This window comes from Lynx rufus, unplaced genomic scaffold (assembly GCF_022079265.1).
Source record: "Lynx rufus isolate CCGP_SWC_20201006 ecotype Redwood Valley unplaced genomic scaffold, mLynRuf1.p SCAF_16, whole genome shotgun sequence".
NCBI classification, from domain to species: domain Eukaryota; kingdom Metazoa; phylum Chordata; class Mammalia; order Carnivora; family Felidae; genus Lynx; species Lynx rufus.
In genome coordinates, this window is record NW_025814830.1 from 11,828,499 (window position 1) to 11,845,869 (window position 17,371).

At 47.9% G+C, this 17,371-nt stretch overlaps 1 protein-coding gene across 2 annotated transcripts in view; it reads right to left on the reverse strand.

Moving 5' to 3' along the window:
* The window catches only part of SIPA1L3 (signal induced proliferation associated 1 like 3), a 240,854-nt gene that overhangs the window by 144,095 nt on the left and 79,388 nt on the right, over positions 1-17,371 (reverse strand). For both annotated transcript variants that reach the window (XM_047078134.1, XM_047078132.1), the window contains exon 2: positions 1,751-1,818. The gene's annotated coding sequence lies outside the window, so the exon portion shown is untranslated. The remainder of the gene's footprint in view (positions 1-1,750; positions 1,819-17,371) is intronic.

A 17,371-nucleotide genomic window follows, 5' to 3' on the forward strand; every position in this document is an offset into this window, starting at 1 on the left:
CTAAAATCACTCCTGTTCCTCCTAGGCAGCCCCATTCCTGTCTTACGGACTTCTCCTACATTCACTTGTCTGTCTGTTCTATTCTCCAGTAGCATGTCCGTTCCCACAGGGAAAGGATTCTGCTTTGTTCACTCCTGAATCCCCAGTATCTAGAACACAACAGTAGGTGATCAAAGGCATATTTATTGGCATGGTCATGAAGCACAAAGAAAGACTGAGGAACCATTACAGACTGGATGAGAATAAGGAGACATGACGACTAAACACAGTGTGGCATACTGGATAGGATCTTGGAACAGAAAAGGGACATCAAGGGGGCACCTGGGTGGCTCAGTCAGTTAAGCATCTGACTTTGGCTCAGGTCATGATCACACAGCTCATGGGTTCCAGCCCTGCGTCAGGCTCGGTGCTGACAGCTCAGAGCCTGGAGCCCGCTTCAGATTCTCTGTCTCCCTGTCTCTCTGCTCCTCCCCTGCTCTCTCTCTCAAAAATAAATAAACCTTAAAAAAATTTTTTTTAAAGAAAAGAAAAGGACATCGGTGGAAAACTAGCAAAACTTGACTAAACTCTCTTAGTTCACGGTACTGGACCAGTGCTCATTTCCTGGTTTTGGTAGCTGGGCCAAGGCTGCCTAAGATGGTGACATTAGGAGATGCTGGGTGAAGGGTAGGTACGTGAGCTTTCTGCACGCTTGGTGTAACTTTTCTGGGGTCTAAAATTCCTTCAAAATAAAAGAGCTAATAAAGAAATTGTGCTGAGAAGCATCCTTTGATGGAAATGCAGCCCCTTGAGACTGTTCCATGAACACGCTCCAGGTACCTGGGCAGAGCCTTGGGCCAGGATGAAGGAAGGTGAAGAGACCCAATAAGCAGCCAAGAAGAGAAGCTGCTGTCTAGATTCACTCGGTTCCCAAGGGTCAACCCGCTGGTCCCTGCAACTTAGCCAACATCATGGTTACACAAACCGGGCAGAGTCTGGATGTCAGAATCTTCTGTTCTCCACTTGCCGTACCATTAGGGGCATTTGGTGCTTCGAGGATCAGACAGCGCCCTCACTCCCAAGCACCCGCATGGCATCCTGCCAACAAAGGTTGGCGCCCTCATTTTGGAATGCCCCACTGGCAACTGAGTGCCATCGCTTTGCCTATGCCAAAGACACAGAACAGGATGTTCACTAGCAAAGTCCCCAGAAACCTAATTATAACATATTCAAAATCTTTACATCACAGCTATTTGCTATATGTACGTGTTTTAATTCTGTGTCAGTACCTACACTGTATCTTCAGCCTACAGAGGAAGAGCACATCCACACAGGGTGGGTGAGGGGGCCAGTCTGTCTCTTGATGGTGGTGGGCAGTTACACAAACACTGCAATTGCTTACGCTCAGAGAACTCTACGCCAGAGAGTGAATTTTATTCTGTGTAAATTTAAAAAATTGAATTAAAAAAGAGTGTGATACACAGATGTGCGCCACGAACAAAGATCTCCGAGATACTCTGCTGCTAGGGATGGTGGGAAACACACTGCGGAAGCACCCACATACAGCATGACTTCTCTTCTCTTTGTGCTGCGAAGTATGTAAGTGCGCATGTGCGTTAAGTAGGAATATTCACGGGAAGAGGTCTGTCATGACACCCACCTGACTGCTGACGTAATTAGCTCTCAGGGAAAGTGTTAGACTTGCAGGTGATGCATAGAGACCTATGTGGACTAGTTATAAAATTTAAGCAAACAGCCACACTGTACTCACCCTCAGTGTGTTCTGGGCACTAGTGTCCCTTGAGGGTCCCACGAGAGCCAATGTCAAAGACCGTGCATCTGTGGAGAAGAACAACACAAGGTTATGTCTTTGGCCAGTCTGAGCCTTCCTGCCGCAGTTTCTGTCATTTACCAATTCCCCCCCTCAACAAATGTTTACTGAACACCTGCTCTGTGCTAGGCACCAAGGGAACACCAGTGACCAGGACAACACTGCTGTCTTCAGAGAGAAGACATTCCAGTAAAGGAGGAAGACAATAAAACAAATACATGATGCGGAGTCAGGGAGTAGTCAGCAGTCTTGATGGAAACTAAGCAGGCTGAGGAGAATGATGGGCCTGCTGTTTGCAAGAGTGGCCACAGAACAGACACCTTAATTCAGGAGGACCACAGGCTGTGTGACTTTCTGTGCAAGAGCATTCCAAGCCATGGGAATGGCCAGTGCAAAGGACCTGAGGCAGGGTATGTATATGGAGAATTTTAGGAGGAGCAAGGGGCCCATGTGCCTGGCACAGGGTGAGTGAGGGGGCGAGTGGTCGGAGACGAGGGCAGGGAGGTGATAGGGGCAGATGGAAGGCCATTACAAGGATATTTCCCTCAGACAATTTTGAATAGAGAAGTGGCAGAGATAAATAGCGCTTGTCCTGACTTGTAACTTTATAGTATTAATTTATGTTTTAAAATACTTAGTATGGTTGTTCATATTTGAATAGATATTTTATGGATGAATGAATGTCTCCACTGTCTGTACTGTTCACCCTCATGTTTCTGTTTACGCCAGGTTTACCAAGCCAGGGAGATGAGATCTGAGAGGATAATCCAGAACCTTCCTATAAGGAATGGCCATTAAATAATGACTCTCACTCCCCATGTGCCAGGCCACGTCCTAGCAGACATGTGCTAACTCATTTCACTCTCTCAATAACCCTAAGAAATAGATGTTTATGATTACATTCATGCTATAGAACTCACTAGCTGAAGCTGCCCGGCCAGTCAAAAGTATATTACAGATGGGATGAACCCAGGAAGCCTGGCTCCAGAGCCTACTCACCTACTCCTGACCATGTGGCTAAGCCAGTGGCCATGGCGGTCAATGAAGAGAGAGCTAACTACAGGCAGATAATGCCTCCCTTTCCCCAATAGCACGATGCCCAAACGCTACTCAAACACCAAGGCTGAGCTCAAACTCCAGCCAGCTCTCAGGAAGGAAACCTAGCGAGTAGCTAGCCAGCTCTCCAGAATCTAGGAATCAGGGTATCTTCAATAATCTTGCTCCTAGAGGTTCCTGGAGAAACCCAAAGGGGTTCTTAACTTTTCTCAGCCCTGTGGGCAGCCTGCCAAAGACGAGTGTGGACTCCTTCTCAGAATCATGTTTTTAAGTCAACAAGATACAATACCCAAGGCTATAAAGGAAACCAATTATATTAAGATATCAAAGTATCTGTAAAATAAAACCTAATCTGAGATACAGTAATATTCGTGCTTCTTTATGAATGCTTTAAATTATAAGATCCTAATGGTGTGTCCAATAACCATAGTAATTTAGAAACAGATGAGCGTAAGTGATATTTTGCAATATCTGCAACAATCGTAATGTGATATGGAAATATTTTTAATTTCTAGTGGTGACAAAGTCACAGGTACTGCAGTACAACTGTAGCTTTGGCTCCCATTCTGAAGAAAAGGAAATGCTAAATTCCAGATGGCAGAGGGAATAAAGATGTAACCTTTTTCCCAGCCAACTTCGCGATCCTCTAAATTCTATCCAAGGACCCTTCAAGGGTCTATGGACCCAGGATTAAGAATCCCAATAGGGAAGAGGCAGAGCAGATTCCTAGGGAAGGTAATAACTGGGAAGTGTGGGGCAGATTCAGATCCTTGTGAACACTGTATGGGAAGGGGTCCTGGAGGGCTAGTCATACAATACAGGTCTGGCCAACAAAGCCACTAACCTCCTCTTTCCTGCTCCTTGCCTCAGAGATGGCTCGGGGTAGCCCTGGCATTGAAGCCATGGTGATTAGGTTCAATAAAAGCAGTCCCAGGACATATCCTGGGACTACAGGGAAAGAGATGGGTTTATTTCTCTTGGGGCACTGCTTAGCTGGTTGGATATATACACAGAGCTGCTTCAGAGCCTATCTGACAACAAAACCAACACAAAAGAATACAGAGCCACGAAGTACAAGGAAACAGGGTCCTGGCAACCTCATGTGAGGCTCTGGATCTAGCCACACCTGAAGCTATTCAGTGTACAATGTCCCAGGAAGTAAGTGCAAATGCTTCTTTTTACACTTAAGCAGGTTGACCTGAATTTCCATTTGTTCACAAAACCAAATGACTCAATTACACAGAAGGGCAGAGCTGAGTGCAGTTCTTGACAATTCCCATAGCTCACTACCAAGGCATTTAGGAAAGCACAAAATGAAATTAGACAGAGTTACTATACATAGAAACAGCAAATACAGAAAAACACACACTCTTTAAAAACTCAGAAATAGTCTCTTGGGTAGTTGGCTTTCCCCCAAGCTGGTCTATGAAGCCCTGACAATTGTGGTTTTCAAGATGCTTGACAGGGCATGAGGGAACCAGAAGCACCCAGAACATTTCCTTTATCACCAGACTTTCCATTAAAAAAAATTCCTGGGATGATCAGAAAGCCCCTGCAATAAAGCTCCTGTAAAATTTTAATAGCTGCCTTTTAAAATACAGCGGAAATTGCTTTTCTGCCACTCTCATTCTTCCTCCTTCCTTTCTCTAGAGTGATGTATATGGCTCTTTAAAGTCACATCAGCAGTGACGTGTGGTGGTGCCACGTCTCTCTGACTGGAGGGAGCTGTCATATCCACCAGTGTGGGGTCCCTCACACATGGGAGGGGTCACAGCAGAGAGGACGATGCTGAGGGGTTGTGGAAATGGCAGCAAAGGTGGGCTACAGGGTCAGCAATTCAGCCAGGACCCCAGACCTCCCAGAGCCCCTCTTCACACCACCTGGGAAGGGAAGAGGCCCTTGGACTTGCCTCATCGATCCCAGCACACCCGCCAGAGCAACAGCCCACCTGGTCACGGGGCCACGCATCTCGCTTCCCAGGGTTTATACCAAGAGACAGAATCCTAGATGACAGAAGCTGGGGTGAGGGGATAGCCCGGCCTGACTTACAGTCTGACTGGTTCCTCCCCTCAGCCACAGCAATTGGCTCTGGGAGGGACACATGATCTAAGCAGGGCCAATCAGAGTAGGCCCTGGAAAGTTTGCTGGAATTACTGGGGGGAAAGGGATGGGATGGAAGGAAGGTAGGGGCTGCTGAAGGCCTCTCTGCCACCTGGGAGGTGGGGGGGGGGGCACCGGAGAAAGAAGTCAAAGCTGACAGAGGCAGAACCCAGAAGTGGAGAAGGATAGCTTCCTGACAAGAATACCTGAGTGTTGGCTCCAGTCAGGCCAGCTCTGGGACTTTCAGGTCCCAAAGCCATTAACTTCCTTGTGCAGTTTAAGCCAGTTTGAGCTGGGAAGATTCTGTCATTTACAACAGAAATCACTGACTGATGGAACCGGAAGGGACCTCAGAAATCAATACAGCATTCCTTCATGTTTCGGTGAACACGATCCTTTCTAAGAAGCTGACAAAACAAAACTATGTCATGTCTCTCCAGAAAGAGGGGGAAAAAATACCCCCACAAAGTACTGTGTTTCAAAAATCCAAAGGGCTCTGAAGCTGCTGTCCATAGGAACTGGGTGAAGAACACTCTGATCCAGTTTGAACCGTCCACTTGATGGATAAGGAGACTGAGGTTCAGAACGCTTATGTGGCTTGTTTGGGCCCAGGGGGAGGCAGAGCCAGGCCTCTCTAGAGGGTCCAGAGGTGCGGTCCCCAGGCGAGACTGCAGAGGGTAAGGGGAGGCAGCGGGTGAGGCTGCGGAACCCCATGCCCCCATTTAGCAACACAGCAGCTCCACTTTTTTTCTGCTTTAAAAATTGGGCTTTCAGGGAAGTGTCCGACAGAAGTTCTACCACTCCACAGTAACATATGGGAAGCCGATCTCTTCTATCACATTTCAAAGTATTAACATGTTACTGACCTTGGTTTTGATCCTCACTGACATCTTAATGAAGCAGGCATTTTTGCCATGGCTCCGAGTGAGATGCTTCTGCAGGGGCAACCAGCCAGGGTGCTGCTCTCTGATCCCAAAGCAGCCTGAGCACCCGGGCCTTTCTGCTCCTGTACTTCTGGGCCTCACATTTCTATTCTTCCCTTGGATTTTGATCTCAGCGAGTACGGAAAGGATCATCCGCTTACACCTCTCCACTCCCCTTGGCTTGGTCCTCCCTGCAGACCAGGTCAAGAAGTGGTGGCTGATCTGACGGGTCAGAGATTATGACGGTGGCTGGCACCTGCCCTTCCAGTGGGCAGGATTACTAGCCCCAAAGGCTAGGACGAGGCACCGGCTCTTTTCTCTCCCTGTGCCCAGAGATGGTGGCTTCCTCTGGTGCTCTCTGTCTTAGAGCAGGACACACAACACTGACCAGTGTTCATCCACCCTCTAAGATCGCCCGGGGCACACACACTCCTCCTGACCACGTGCTCGTGGGGGCAGCCAGACCTTTCTCCTCCGCGCAGCTCACTGTGCAAGTGGCTGATCTAGGCACTAAGACTTAAGGTAAAGGAGAACCCAGCTCACTGGGGGCTTTTGCTACAAGCTCCCTTCTCCTTTCTAGACTTTACCAGAGCTTCACATTGGGGCCACAGGGACCTACCCACCTATTAATAAAGAGGTTCAATCATCCTTCATTTAGAGAAGATTCCCATTATTTCCATCCTCATCCCACCTTTGGAATAGGGACTTAGGAAAATATCTGTTCATTCAACTGCCTCTACCCACCTGCCAACAAAGAAAAGCTGCTGTGCGAAGAAAAGACTCTGCCTTGGGAAAATCTAGGCCCTCAACTGCTACACTGTATGGCAGCCGCTGAGATCATCTTGCAATTAATCATGTTTTCTCTTATGACCTATATTCTATTAATAACACACTAACGACTTAGCACTGGTTCTTTCATTGATTGATTCAGTCCACAGATATGACTAGGGCTGGGTCACTGACTTCCAGGGTCTCACATCCTCATTTCCTGTCCCCCACAGAGGATAAGCATCATGCTATAGGGCTCTGGGGACTTCACTGTCCCACCTCCAGCCTAGCCTAAGTAACTCCGCGGTAGAGTGGCTCAAGACAGGCCTCTGCAGAGAAACTGCTGAGGGAAAGCAGCAACGTGTGACCACTTCACGCACAGCCGACTGGCCAAAATGTCAGACTCTGACACCACGGAATGTTATTGAAGTTACAGGCTAAGGGGAACTCTCAGTCACCGCGGGTGGGAGCATACACAGGAACAGACATTTGGAGACCGCGGCTGGCAATTTCTTGTAAAGAGGAAGAGACGGTAACCTCAGTGACACACTTCACTCCCCCACTGACTGGGATTCCCTGCCGAGTTCCCAGACCCATGTGGCCTTGCAAATTCTCACTCTGGTTTAAAGCATGAGGGTTTTGCTTTGATTTGACTGCATGCCAGCACTGTTTTCAGTTAACTATCAACTCGTTTGACCCTCAGAACAACCCTGTGAAGAGGGTCTGCTAGCATCCCCATTTCTAACCGACCAGCAAACTGAGGTACAGAGAGGTAACTTGCCCAAGATCACACAGCAAGTAGATGGCACAAATCCACCGGGATCTGAACCTAGTTGATCTGGCTCCAGAACTGCCAACAATGCCACTTCCCAAACACAGCAGTTAAGAGTATGGGCTCAGCCCCGAAACACATCTGATTCCACATCCAGACATCGACTTCAGATGGATCAAAATACAAGTGTGTCTGGAAGAGAACACAGGAGCGTATCTTCATGTTGGTGTAAGTGAAGAGTTCTCATTCAGGAATTCTAGGAGAGTGTCCGTCTCACAAAAAGACGCATTCAGGGGCGTCTGGGTGGCTCAGGCGGCTAAGCGTCTGACTCTTGGCTTCAGCTCAGGTCATGATCTCGCAGTTCGTGAGTTCGAGCCCCACACTGGGCTTCGCACTGACAGTGTGGAGACTGCTTGGGATTCTCTCTCTCTCTCTGCTCCTCCCCCACTTGCTCTGTCTCTCTCTCAAAAATAAAAAAAAATTTGGGGCGCCTGGGTGGCGCAGTCGGTTAAGCATCCGACTTCAGCCAGGTCACGATCTCGCGGTCCGCGAGTTCGAGCCCCGCGTCAGGCTCTGGGCTGATGGCTCGGAGCCTGGAGCCTGTTTCCGATTCTGTGTCTCCCTCTCTCTCTGCCCCTCCCCCGTTCATGCTCTGTCTCTCTCTGTCCCAAAAATAAATAAAAAACGTTGAAAAAAAAATTAAAAAAAAAAAATAAAATAAAAATTTAAAAAGACTCATTCACACAGTCTTTGTCCCTTCACTAGCTTGGAATGCAGGTGTGATGCTACTCAGATTTGAGAGGGTCCCACTTGTCTCCAGAACACTACTCTGCCAGAACAGAAGGACTGAATTCTCTGGGTGCCCCGGCCCCCTGGGAAAGTGGGTTCGGCAGCCATCTGTGGCCAAGAGGGGGTAAGAGAGTCAGAGGAGCGCTGGTGTTGACCATGCCCTCTGCCACACCATTGAGCCACATCTTCTCCCTCCAGATGTTACTTGACACACAGCATCTTATGTACTGAAATGACAATGCTGCCTGTTTCAGGCCGATACTTGCAGCCAAATGCACGCCTAACTAAAACATCTTGCCGCAGCCAGGATCTGGCTGCCACGGGCTGTGGAGAGCGCGAGCAGCCACGAACACGGATTTGAAAGTGTCTCAAAAGGACTCAGAGATGAACTTTGGGAATCAGATTTCCACTAAGCATGACTGGTCACAGGCATCCAGGGATGACGCGGTGTCTGAATTAATTCTCGGGGGATTTGAACTGCAAGCTGCCTTCTTTCTCCCTATGGACTTGTAAGAGCAGTCAGGGAGACTGTGATTTTAAGGGCCAAACCCAGCCCGCTGGCACAACTGCACTGAGGTCTGCTGGCCCCAGGCTCCCAGGCTGGCGAAATCCTGCAGAGCTTGTGGGTCCTTTTTCCTCCTGTCACCAGCCATTTGCTAGATGTGCCAACAGTTAAGCCCCTTCCTGCACTCCATAAAAACAGCTCGTCAATGTGGTTGACTGCCGGGTGCTTTTCCACAAAGCACTCCCACAGATCTCAGCTAATCAGACGGAAGATGGAAGAGTGGTCAATCTACCAAAATAGGTCAGTCTTTATTTTTTAATCCTCTTATTCATAATATATTGAAAGGGAAGAATGAAAAAAAAAAAACATCATTAGTACGAACATCTAGGATTACTCAACCTGTCTGTGCCTCAGTTTGCTCACCTATAAAATGGGGATAATAAATAATAATCGGGGTGTTGTGAGGCCTAAATAAATTACTCTACGAAAAATGTTTATTTATTTATTTTTTAGGTTTTTATTTTTTATTTTGAGAGAGACAGAGAGACTGCACGTGCACGCAAACAGGGAAGGGGCAGAAGGAGAGGGAGATAGAGAATCTTAAACAGGCTCCACGCTCGGCATAGAGCCTGATACAGGACTTGATCCCATGACCTTGGGATTATGACCTAAGATGAAATCAAGAGTTGGATGCTTAACCAACTGACCCACCCAGGTGCCCCTCTATGAAAAATATTTAGAACAAAACCTATTACATAGTGAATGTTCGATAAAGGTGAGCTGCCATTGTTCTTATTGCTGGTGACATGGTGAATTTTTTGGATGGAAGGTCTGTGAAAAGCTTCAAAACCCCACTCTCTGCTCCACTGGACACACAGAGAAAGGCACTGCTCTGATTCTGGCCCCTTAGGGAAGGAAGGAAGCTTGAAGGTCCGGGCCAGGGAGGAGAAGCTGGCTCCAGGGCCCAGGGTACTGTGGGCAGGAAATAGACCTACTGGGTGCTAGCTGCCCACCCAGTAGCCATCCTTCCCTTTCTTCTCCGAGTGCTCAGCTAATGCAAGATCTCCCAACCTGCCCTGCAGCTAGGGGTGGCCAATAAGAGGTAAGCAGAAGTTGTTGTGGGGCTTCAAGGAAAATTCCTCACCAGAAACATGGAGTGGACTACAATTTTGTAAACCCCACCCCCCACCCCCACCCCGCGGCCCAATTCCCATCTGGATTCAGACTCACTAGCTTGACACCAGGAGTCGTATTGGACCACGATGCCACCTTTAGGATGAAAGCCTTCTGCTAGGGACGGTAAAAGCAGAAAGACAGAAGGATCCTGCTTTTCCTGACGTCTGTGGAGCTGCCATACCAGCCCAGGGCTGTCAACCTCTGGACGTTTTAATCACCAGAGACACCACCTTCCGTGGAATTTAAACTATTATTATTTCTGGTCTCTGCTACCGGCAGCCGAGTGTACTTTCAAAGGATATTATGGTCTAACACAGCAGACGACCAATGGGCCACAGCGTTCCACACCAGAGAAACCCCTCAAGAAACCTGCCACCATTTAAAGTGTCCTCATGCTTTAGAGGACCGTCAATCTCTCCTCAAGAACAGGCAGAAAGCTAGGTACTGAATTTCTCACAGAACCGGATTACAACCATTTTGCCCTACGAGGAGTCAAAATAAGACCTATAGGAGATCTCCTGAGCCACTCACTCAGTAATTATGAAACGCTCCCCTAGGCTGGACACTGTGCACGCTAGGGTGCGAGACCTGGTAGACAAAAGCAGGCACAGTCCCTGCTCTCCCAAACCTTACAGTCCAGAACAGGGGACAGAAAATAAACAAACAGGCAAACAAATACACGTATGAGTACGAATGGTGAGAAGTACCACGTAGGAAACCAGGGTAAATTTTAGCCCAGAACTGAAGAGAAAGGAGAAGGAAGTCATGTGAAAAGTGGAAGTAAGAGTCTCCAGGATGTCCATCAAGTGAAGAACGGATAAACAAAAAGCAGCGCATCTACACAATGGAATATTATTCAACCATAAAAAGAATGACGCACTGATTCATGCACAACATGGATGAACACTGAAAACATGATGCTGAGTGAAGGAAGCCAGTCGCAAAAGACCACGTATTGTATGATGCCATTTACATGAAATGTCCAGAAGAGGCAAATCCAGACAGACAGAAAGTGGATTAGTGGTTGCCAGGGGCTGGGAGGAGGGGATGGCGGGGGGGATGGAGAATGACTGCTGATGAGTTTTGTTTTGTTTTTAGGGCCAATGAAAATGTTCTGGAATTAGATACTGGTGATGGTTGCATAGCTTTGTGAATACACCAAAACCCACTGAATTGTGTACTTCAAAAGAGTGAATTTTATGACATGTCAATTATATCTCAATTAAAAGGCACTCAAAGGGCTACTGTGATTCAATCACTATGTTGATAATAAAGTCTCTAATGAAAGTTAAGGAAAAAAAAAAAAAGTATCCCAGGAGATGGAGGCGAATGTGGGAGGCTGTTCAAGGAAATTCACCGGAGGCCTGTGTGGCTAGATGGTTGTGGTGCAAGAGGGAACGCTCCAGGACATGGCAGACATCCAGAGCGCCCTGTGAGCCACGGCCATACACATGCTTTTATTCTAAGTATGAGGGGAAGCAGGAGAGTGATGTGTTCCGATCTACATTTCTGAAAGATTTCTCTGGCTGTTGTGCAGAGACGGTCAGGGTTTAAAAGAAGCAGGGAGAACGATGAGGTGGCCGCTGTAATACCCAAGGAGAGGAGGCAGTGGCTGGGACCAGGGCGAGGGCAGAGGAATGGAAAGGAGGAGGCTGGTAAAGATGTGAATTTCAAATCAAGGACACATAGGCCTCATTGACGATGGGATGGCCACGAGCGTAAGGCTGAAAAGAAAGATGCACGTGTCTCGTGAATTTTTCCAAAGTGGTTTTCTGCCAGCTTCAGATTGTGCACAGAATGACAGCAGGTCACCAAATGCCTGTTAAATGAATTAAATAAATGAACAAAATCACTGCCTGGCTTTTTTTGTGGGGCACATTTTTGTATTTTCAATAAAGATGTTAAATTCTCTCTCTCTTCACGTATATATACGCACACGGATCCTTACCTATCAACATAATATCCTTACCCATACCTGTTTCTCTCCCATCCACTGGTAGAGACTGGTCCACTAAACACCACCAGCTACCCATCTGCTCAAATCAGAAACCTCAGGGTCATCCTTTTATACATACACACACACTAAGCAAGGTCAAGCTTCTAAGTCAGTAACAACAAGGTCCTTCCATCTCTGAGGGGCACAGAGAAATAGGTAAGCCAGAAAGAAGGGAGCTCTTACTTCTGATCAACAACATGTAGGAGAGAAAACAGAGACAGGAAGTGTTCTCTGTCTTTTTAGTGGGGGTGGGGAGGAGCAAGAGATATAGTCAAGAAGGGGAGGGGCGTCTGGGTGGTTTAGAGGGTTAAGAGTCTGATTCTTTCTTGGTTTCGGCTCAGGTCATGATCGTCATGGCTTCTGGGATCAAGCCCCACGTCAGGCTCTGCACTGACAGTGAGGAGCCTGCTTGGGATTTTTCTCTCCCTCTCTCCCTGCCCCTCCCTGGTTTGCACGTGTGCTCTCTCTCTCAAAATAGATAAATAAACATAAGAAGAAGAAGAAGAAGAAGGAAGAGGAGGAGGAGGAGGAGGAGGAGGAGGAGGAGGAGGAGGAGGAGGAGAGGGGGGAGGGAGGAAGGAGGAGAAGGAGAGAAAGCAGTGTGAATAAACATGGTTTAGTCAGGGGAGGAATTTGGGTCAATTTGACCCTTATGCCTTTCCCTTTAAGTCCCACTGCAAGTGAAGACCAGCAGAAGAGAAGTTATATCCCAAAGGGGTCATTAGCCCCAAACCACTGTCAGCCACACCCATTCTGAGGGGAACACCAGAGCCCTGGAAGAATGCATCCTGGAACCAGAAGTAGGAAAGGGGAAGGAATGAAGTCTCATAGAGAACATCTACAGGGCCACCGCCATCACAAACCACAGGGCAAACAGTGCCCCTGGAGTGGTGCGATGCAACGGTCTTGTGGGGATGTGTCCACCCAGAACATTCCTTCTAGGTCCACTTTCCCCAGCAGTAGGGCTTATCTGGTTTAAGAGTGCGATGTGAGAAACATTTCACTGCATGGTTCTTGTGCAGTGGGGTTGGTTGTGGACACAAGGAAAATTATCACCTGTGTTGCCTGTCCCAAGAAGCTTCATCTGGAACATAGCCAGGGACCTGATGCCTCGACTTTACCATTCTGTAACTCCCCTGTGTCATCCTCCCTCCCTCCCTCCCTCCTTTCTTTCTTTTCTTTTCTTTCTTTCTTTCTTTCTTTCTTTCTTTCTTTCTTTCTTTCTTTCTTTCTTTCTTTCTTTTCAACATTTATTTATTTTTGAGACAGAGCATGAGTAGGGGAGGGGCAGAGAGAAGGGGGAGACACAGAATCTGAGGCAGGCTCCAAGCTATCAGCACAGAGCCTGATGTGGGGCTCAAACTCACAAACCGTGAGATCATGACCTGAGCGAAAGTCGGATGCTTAACCGACTGAGCCACCCAGATGCCCCTCCCCTGTGTCATTCTTACAAGCAGCAGATCTGGTAGCAATGAATGCTTCAAACAGCTGACCAAACGCTGCTTTATTCATTCTACAGAGAAAGGGAAGTAGGTCAAAGTGCCTGTCATGGTCAGGTAGAAGGGACTTTTCACGCAGCACCCATGTTAGCCTCTCCTAGTCTGAGGTCCAAGTGAAGGTTCACCAACACCATGGACTCTCCACCTGTGGCTGGAACACCCTCCCAAGGGATCTCTAACATTGACCAATGTATGAAGTTTGTCTGGACCACAATTAAGGATACTGCAACATCTTCCAGACAGAACGCTGGGCTAAGAAGGCCATGTGACGTGGAAGAGAAAAGGAGTGTGATACCATCACTCAAATACAACACAGATACATACACTCGTCATTGTAATTTCCATAAATGGGATATCATATTTACTTCTCTGAATCTTGCTTTCCCTTAAATATTCTCACAAAAATGCCTCCAAATCAACTAACAGTGGGTCTTACCCACTGGTTTTTTTTTTTTTTTTGGCAGCTAATATTCCACAGTATGGATGTGCCATATTTTACTCAATCATTCCCTGAAAAATGGGCATTTATTTTATTTCTGGGGGTTGGTTGGTTTGCCCCTGAAAACCATACTGTAATAAACATCCTTTGGCACTGGGGCCATTTTTTTCTATAGGGTAGATTCTCAGGAGCAGGACTGCTATACTGAAGACTACTTATGGGTATTATATAGTTACATTATGGAAGGGGTTCCAAGATCAGGATGTAGAGCTGTATATGTAGCATCTGCTTGGTTTTGTATGGAGTCTCTGGAAGAACACACCTGAAATGGGTGTCCTCGCGGGAGGGGAACTAGGTTACAGTGGATGGGCAGGGGGAGACTTACTTTCTGGGTGCCATCTGAATGTTTTATCACGTGTATATTCTGCTCATTCGAAAACAAAAAAAATATTTTTCAGGCTGCCTTCTAAAGAGGTTGCAATGATTCACACGTCCTCTAGCAACCTGGGAGAGTACTTAGCTGAGCTCACTAATGCCCTATATTTTTCTCCTTCAAGGCTGTCCCTCCTGCCCCCTTCTTGTTTTGACCTAGTATGAGTTGAAACATGTCAGATGTTACCTTCTTGTGATCCATAATTCCTCCTATTCTACAGCCCTTGGGCAGGTAGGAAGCAGACTCCCAGAGATGCTAATTTTGACACGTCAGTCTGGCCAGCCCTTCCCCATAGCACAAAAAAGAAGCCCAAGCCATGGTGGCAGCCAGATCTTCAGGGACCTGAGGGCACGGATGGCAGAGAGAGACAAGGGCAGGGGGCTCTCTCTCCTCCGATGCTTGCAGGTCACACTGTTTTAAACTCACGCTGGCTGAGCTGCCCTCTCTAGCCGAGTGGCCTAGAGTCTCCCAAATGCCCAAAGTCTCTCAGAAAAGGCGAGAGAGGCCTGCAGCGGCTGCTGCCCGAGGGACCCACACTCTCAAGAACAAGGCCAGAGACAAGAAACAGGAGGGAACGGGGGACAGAAGACACAAAAGAATCAAGCTCATACAAACAGGAGGCCTTCTCATTCATTTCCTGCAGGCCAGGCATCCTCTACAGCTGGCCCCAAACCAAAGGCCTCGCCAGCCAATGCTTTAAGCCCCACTGTGACTCACGAGACAGGAAAACAAAGCTGACCTCGCACAGAGAGCAAGGGCCCCTCGTATGGCAGCAACTCCAATATAAACACCTGCTACTGCATTGCTGGCCGAAGTTCTGGACTAACCTGCAGAGGGGAGGGGAACAGATGAGAAAGCAGCTCTGGGGAAGGGGGGTGGGGGGTTGGGGAGAGCATGGGAGAACATCTCAACACAGGCAGCAAGTCTACTTGATTCAGGTCCTCTGCTACCATTTTGCAGCCTACGCTCCGGTCTGAGCTGGGACTGGTGTAGGGGAAGCCCCAGCCTTTACTCGAGCAGTCCCCTCTGTCTGGATGACCTTGCCCTTGATCCTTTGAGACCCAGCTCGGCAAGGATGTGTACATGTGGGTGTTGGCTGGAGCGGCCTCTGTAAGTGAGGAAAATGGGAGACAACCTGAGTATCTGTTAGCAGGGATGAGCCAACAAATTTTGATGCGGACACGCAACAGAATCCTTTATGTCTTCCCTTCCCTCATCCTCCATGGCCTCCATGGCAAGTTCACTGAATGGTTCTATTGCCACTCTTTCCAAAAATATATCCTAAATCCATTTCTTTTCTCCTCTTTTCTTTATCATTTTTTCAAGTTTATTTATTCATTTTGAGAGAGACAGAGGCAGCGGGGGCGGGGTGGGGGGGGCAGGGAGAGAGGAAGAGAGAATCCCAAGCAGGCTCCGCACGGTCAGCTTGGAGCCTGATATAGGGCTCGAACTCCCCAAACGTGAGATCATGACCTAAACTGAAACCAAGAGTCGGACGCTTAACCGACTGAGCCACCCAGGCGCCCCCTCCTCTTTTCTAAGCCAAGCTACCACCCTCATCTTTCACCTGGACAACTCCATCAGATCCCTGCTGGTGGCCTGGAGTCCCCTCTTGCCTTCTTAGATTCTATTCTCCACACATAGCCAGAGTGATCAAATCAAACAGGAATCACATCAGATTGCTTTCTTGCTTAAAAAATCCCTCGAACTTCATCTCCTTCCATTTCACCCACTGCTCAATGCTCCCACCACACTGGCCTTCTTTCCCTTCCAAGCTTATTCCTACCCCAGGGCCTTTGCACATTTTGCTCTAGCTATTCTCAAGGCTGGTTTCTTCCTGCCAGTAAGGCCTCCCTGTGACTGTATACAGTGAGTAGGCATGAAATCTAACTACATGCAATGATATGGACTTCTCACAGACATAATGTTGACTAGAAAGGCCAGACACAAAGGAGCATTTACATAAAGTTCAAAGTCAGGTGTGAGACATCAAGAGAGTGGTTTTGGCTAGAGGAGAGGAGTAACTGGGATAGAATAGGAAAGGGACTTCTGGGGGCCAGAAATACTGTTCTTAGAGCAGGTTACATGAGTGTGTTCAGTTTGTGAAAGTTCATCTAGCTACACACTTTCAGCATGTGCCCTTGCTTATATATCTACACACACACAGAGCTTAATAAAATGTTTAAAGAATTAAAAACATTTTGGCTGCCCATAGTATTCCTTATGATTTGGGAATTTCCCACCTATGGGTCTTGGTGGGAGGCCGGGCCTACCTCCCATTATCAGATATTACAAAGGCCAGGAACTGGCTCTCACAGCCTCCCCTGCAGCCAGACCATGAGTTCTACCCAGCAGATACACCCTCCCTCCATGGCTTAAATGGAGCTTGGAGAACTAGGATGTATTTAGCTTGGCGTCTGGAGCCCAGAGCTGCAGCCTGGCACGAGAGGAGCTCATTGAGGCTTGATGAACGGAAACAGGACCACCCCCACACCCATTTCCTCCCCCAGCACAATAATTCAAGATTGGACCATTCTGTACTTGGGAGCTCATTCATGCTTTCAAGAAATGTTTACTGAGTGCCCACTTGGTGCCAGGCACTGCTCTAGGCACTAGGAATCCAGGTGAACAGAATACTGGAGTTAATGATCCTAGTGGGGAAGATGAACAATAGAATAAGTAAGAGATAGGTTAGTTAAGTGGTACAGAGAAAAATAGAAAAGAGAGATGAGAACCTCCCTGAGGAGGTAACACATGAACAAAGACTTATAGGATGTTAGGGAGGATGCGGGTATGAGAGAAGAGCTTTCCTGGTAGCAGGAAGAGCCAGTACAAGGGCCCTGAGGTAGGCACATACCTGGGTGTCTGTGGAGCACAAAGGAGGCCCATGTGCCTGGAACAGGGCAAGTGAGGAGAACAGAAGGAGGAGATGGACCCACAGGTAATGGGGCAGATTGTGTGGGGCCTCGTTGGGCACAGTGAGGACTCTGGCTCTTACTCTGGGTAAAATGGAGCCATGGGAGGGTTATCAGCAGAGGAGGGTCAGATCTGATTGGGTGATGACAGAGTTCCTCTGGCCGCTTATCCAACTCTCTCCTCTGCCCA